The 5,878-nt window shown below is 34.9% G+C and overlaps 1 long non-coding RNA gene across 1 annotated transcript; it reads right to left on the reverse strand.

Annotated features, from left to right (window-relative positions):
• Positions 1–758: 758 nt before the first annotated feature.
• Positions 759–2,694, reverse strand: LOC136799956 (uncharacterized). Its single transcript, XR_010845651.1, has 3 exons — positions 2,561–2,694; positions 1,303–1,377; positions 759–1,058 (listed from the first exon to the last, which is right to left on the reverse strand). It is a non-coding gene; the product is annotated as an uncharacterized lncRNA (long non-coding RNA).
• Between the last annotated feature and the right edge of the window lie 3,184 nt (positions 2,695–5,878).

Raw genomic sequence — 5,878 nt, forward strand, 5'->3', positions numbered from 1 at the left:
GACCTGTAATACTTGTATTATATATTACATCTATATCACACATGCAAAAAAGTTATCTTTTCAATGTTATACGCATGTTACGAATGTTATATACAAAGAATAAAGAAATATTCGAATATCGATCTCACCTTTGCCTTAAACAGCCCCTAACAGGAAAATAGCTATTTCACAATCACTAATGTCATATCTCATTTTATCTCCTGGAACACCTTGGGTATGATAACAAGAATTGATGAAAATAGCGTCAATGGGATTATATTTTATAAATGTTTTAATATTTTTATCCCCTGCTTCGTATTTTTGATAAAATGACGTCACTATTTTCATCTCTCTTAAACAGCTCTCTTGGAGTATTTATTGTTTTCAAAACCTGTCAATCTATATCCACTTGCAGCGTCGGCATCCTATTACGCATGATAAATATTTTATTGTTAATTGGTGTACAAAACCTCATACTTTGAGATAACATCATTATTTACATAATTTAAGTGTCATTTGTTGTCAATTTTTGGGGTTGATGATTTGTCGTTTAAGTCTTCTAAATACCATATTTTGATATTACATTTCCATTACATATAATATTTTCAGGAACTTTTGTTATGAGTTGTATGTTATGGGTTGTATGTTACGAGTGCGTTAAAGTTTTCCGGTCTGTAATTTGTATGACCTCTGACCTGTGACCTGTGACCCGTGACCTGTGACCCGTGACCTGTGACCTGTGACCTGTGTTTTACACTAACCGGTAAATTTTCAATCGAAGCCAAGAAGGAAGACAAAATGGCGCCAGGTCTCTTAAGAAGTAACAAAGTTCAGTACATTTGGAAAAAAGGCTATTGTGGCTGAAGTTCGAAAGGAATCTTAAATTTTATTACATGGAATCATTAACAAGATGTTGTAATAGTTATTTCCACATTAAACAGGTTTCAGATTTCAAAAGTTTAGGCAAAAAGAGGTACCCCATAACCTAGCCCAATTGGCTACCCCATTGGCTACCCTGCTTTTTAGACCAACCCTTGAAAATCACAGCAATCTACAACACTTTGATTGGACCATCTCTCCTGAACAAAATAAGAAAATACAAAAACATTTAATTCATGAAGTCTGCCAGAAATCTTAGAAACTATCAACTTTGGTACATGATACCAGCAGTCAAGTTGTTGCTTGCATCTCCCTGATGCCTGAAGGAGAAAAGTTTCTAGTACGAATTCAGTTTGAAAAGCTCTTATTAGTTAAACTAATTAGGATACTCTGATTTTAATTGTGTTGAATACAAAAGAAATTTGAAGAAAAATACATACTTACAATATAAAATTTATTGCAGAACAATGACAATGATTTTATCCATGTTCACATCAACACATTGTCGAACGTTGTGACCTGAGGTGAGGAAGAGTAAAGCATATTTACACACCAGCTTGAATTAAAGAATTATCTAATCCCAGCTGTAAAAAAGCTAAAAGCATTTAAAGCTGAAACTTTTTTATTCTTTTATCCATCCCATTTAAAATGCCTAACATTTTGTGTAATCAGAGAACAATTATTTCTATCATTATGAAAAAACCAAAACAACCAAAAATTTAATTCATTCTCACTTTAGTTTAGATAATTTGTTTTAATTACAATTTTCAAGAGACAATTTGATGCAATATATAGATTTCATACTTCTTTGTGCTGTTCTGTAAATCTTGAAAAAATATATGGAGCACAACCCTTTCATAACAAATGGACCAGGCTGGACTTAAAAAGGTTGGTTTGTCAATCCCCAAACCCTAGATTTTGAAGATGGGTAGGTTGGAAGGAAAATTTTTTTTTTTCAAGGTTTAGTTCCTAGTTTAGTTGTTCCCTTCTTAGCCTCAATTGGACTGCATGGAATTTCCACAAAAATGTTAGAAAACTGCTGAAAATCAACATATCAAGTGCAAATTAACCCCCCCCCCCCCCCCCCCCGGTTTGAAATACAGTTTTCACATCTAAATTTTTGCTGAATCCTGAAAATTGAAAAAAATAATAACACCGTCACACCGGTTTGTACAAGTTCAAATACCGGCTAATGACAAAAAAATAAGGCCAAATACCGTCACCGTCTAATTTTAAAATACTGTTTTCCCTTCTTTTTTTTCGACTTAAAAATGGCCAACCCCCGTCACACCGTAAAAGTACAACCCCCCCCAATAAAGGACGGCTATTCAAGTTTCCATTGAACCTATTTCTATATCTATTTATTTAATTTGAATAAACTTTACAAAAGTCTCGTAAAACATGTCTAGGTCTGTTTCTTTAGAATTTTAGAAATACAGTATTTATTGTTGCAATACATTCACTAGAAACAACAATCATAGAAAGAAAATATCTAGTCACAGTCCCCTGAAAAGGCATTAATGTGATATTGCCAGAGGGATCTCTCAGAAAAAAGTGACAGACTGCTGAAAAAGTGCCAAAGATAAGAAAGCATCATGTGAAAGAGTCTCAGAAAAACTATTCCAGCTAAGACAAAAAGGACATTTTCAGTTCTAATATTCAAGTGGCTAAACTCTGAAAAGTTGCTAAATTTGGTACTTACAAAGGCTTAGGGAGAAATCAGGTCTTGCTTCAGTCTTCTTCCAACAACTTGGTTTGGCTTGCTTCCTGCTTTCATCAACCAGAATTTTGAAAGACTTATTTTTTCCAATGTTATGAATTTGTAGACGAAAATGAAAACCGGGGGTTACAACCGAACAACTCAAAGTCATTTTTAAGTATTTAGCACGTTTAGCACAATGTTTACACTTTGCTAGGTGCATAGCGGCTAGTTCGAAACGCAGGTCACAGGTCACAGGTCAACAGGTCACAGGTCACAGGTCAACAAAGTGCAGACCGGAAAAAAGATAATAAGATCATAACATATACATAACATAACATCAATACATAACGCATTAAATTACAAAAAAGTAATACATGTTATTTAGATATTATAAAATGACAATTGAATAAAATAACAACCTAGTGACACTTACTTACAAAAATAATGACAAAATCATAAAACATGATGCCTAACAAGACAAAAACACGAAAAATATTTATAATACAGAATGTGATGTTGATAGTGTGAATGGATATAAAACGGCACCAATCAGAAGCTTGTGAGGTCCCTAAGAGAGTGGTTTTAGAAGGATGAAACTAATTAATCATTCAATTGTTATTTTAATGACTTAATGACAATTTTCGACAAAAATGTTGACAGAATCACAAAATATCATGTCTTACAAGAGAAAAACACCAAAAATATTTAGCATACCGAATGTGATGATAACAATATGGCTGGATATAAAATTACACCAATCAGAAGCTCGTGAGTTCTCTGAGAAGGTAGTTTTAGAGCGATGAGTTTTATTATATGTAACCATCATATAACATTACAAACATTACAATATGTAATATACCTGTTATACGTATAATATGGTTTAAAATTTTCTGGTCTGCGTTATACACGGCGCAAACTGCGAAAGATCGATAAAAGCACATGGTTAAATTTTGATGTTTGAAATGGTTTTATATGGATGAAATTGCTTGAGAATTATGTTTTTGATAATTCTTTGTGTTTTCCAAACATTTTCCTCTGCAATGACATTGATTAGAGTCAACCTGTCATCACTGACCTGTGACCTGTGACCTGTTGACCTGTGACCTGTGACCTGCGTTTCGAACTAGCCGGGTGCATAGAGATTTTAAATTTATTTTAGACTTTTATATATTCTGAACATAAATCATGAATTGAAACGTAGTTGAAAAAAGGATATTTTTACAAGTTATTCTTGACCCCAGAAATTTTATGTTTTTCATTAATATTCAAGATGGCCAACGCGCCATAACCACAGATATCTAAGCCCGAAGGGCTAGATTTGCAACTTTAAGCTTTCTCCAGCAAAAAAAAGTGAAGCAAAAATTTGACTTTTTAAATTTCGTGCCGATGGATAGGATCTAGCATTTTAATTGTTTTCGGAGCGCGAGATCAAAAAACGTAGGCGGCAAACGCTATTTCACATCTCTCAAACCGGTGAAATTGCATATTTTAGTCACGTGACTCTGGTAGGAAATCCTTCCAAAGATGAGCTTCACTTTTTGAACAAAGCTGCAAATCTAGCCCTTCGGGCTTTACAGATATCTGTGGCCATAACCAAAAAAGCGCGCACGCACACATTTTATCTGGTATTCCGATGGCGTATTGGCGGCCGCCCACGCTAAAGCTCTAAAGGAGCGGACCAATATGCCCGACCTTTATTAGAGCAAAGCGTGTCGTAGCATATTTCCACATCTGGTACCAGATAAGCACACATTTAGACTTTGAAAAGTGGGTTGACAAATTTTGATTTTCTGATATGCCTTAAAATGGCACTATTTTATATAGAATAGATTATGCCAAAAAAGTGAAGCTTTTAATTAAGGAATAATAGGAATAAGTAGGGTTGCTTAATTGAATCGTTTGATCCGGTTCCGGGGATAGTAAATATTTTTGAAAATTTGAAAGTGAAGAAAACAACTTTCCATAGATTGGAAATTCCACTCTTCTTCCTAAAATTAGGAAAGTTAGTAATAGTCATATTTTTGAAAATTGTGAAGATGGAAAAAATCATCTTTCAACAAATTTCCATAGATTGGAAATCTCATTCTTCTTAAAATTAGGAAATTTAGTAAAAGTCATATTTTCGAAAATATCGGAAAATTGGAAAAAATCTACTTTTAACAACTTTCCATAGATTGGAATTTTCACTCTTCCTAAAATTAGGAAATTTAGTAAAAGTCATATTTTTGAAAATTGGAAAAGTGAAGAAAGACCGCCTTTCAACGAGTTTCCACGATCATAGAATAGAAATATCATCTTTCAAATTTTTGGAAAGATAGTGAAGATGAATTAATTTCCAAAATTGGAAATATGAAGAAATGAGATCTTTCAACAAATTTCCACAAAATTGTAAAAATGGTCTTTCGCTAATTGAGGAAAGATGTTAAAGATGAACATTCCAACATCTTTCCAAAATGGAAAGCTCTAATTTCGCCCAGTGTACGCCACGAGCCCAACAATAACGGCAATAAGGGCCGGTGTAAAAAGGGCTGATAAGGTAGTATCACTTTTTAATCGAGGGTTGTGAAATTTATTATTCAAAGGATAGTGGATGGAATATTCAGCGCTCTCCCTCGAACAGTCGCCACTGGAGGGAAGCTGTTGCCCCCTCTTACCCCCTTGCCTTCACGCTACTACTTTGGAGCTGAAGTGGTATACTGTGTCAAAGCTGATGGTATTAGAAATCAGGGGTGTCGTTTTCTAAATGTTATGAAAATTTTGTACCGCAGGCGATTTTTAGAAGTTTTTTAAATAAAAATACAGTTCAGAAAGATTTTGAATTTACCGAAATACCGAAGTGCCATAGATAAATACCGAAATACCGAAGCATTTTTAGGAAATTTACCGTCACCGGCAGCATTTCAAATACCGGAATATCGTACATTTTTCTTCAAAATACCGAAATACCGGACACAGAAAAGGCCCATACCGTGTCACCGTAAACCTTGAACCCCCCTCCTATCAAGGGTAAGGGAACTTTTGAACTTTAAGGTTCATTAAGCCAATTTTTCAGAGACGTGATATTACCTTACCTCACCAGGTCGAGCTTGCTCGGCTTGCGATGACACGTTCTCTCCACTGTTGCCGATGTCCCATGGCATTTGGAAGGTCTTCCTTTGAGCAGACTGCATCATCTCTCAGTTGGTTGATGTAGGTTTTGGTTTTGTTTGGTCTACCCCTTGGTCTTTTTCCGTGAAGAGGCTCTCAAAGTATTACCTCTGAGGATAATTCGTTTTTGCTCCACCAGCAGTGACCAGCAAAACGTTGACGCTGTTCTCG

The sequence above is a fragment of the Clytia hemisphaerica genome, unplaced genomic scaffold (assembly GCF_902728285.1).
Source record: "Clytia hemisphaerica strain Z4C2 unplaced genomic scaffold, Clytia hemisphaerica genome assembly, whole genome shotgun sequence".
Lineage (NCBI taxonomy): Eukaryota > Metazoa > Cnidaria > Hydrozoa > Leptothecata > Clytiidae > Clytia > Clytia hemisphaerica.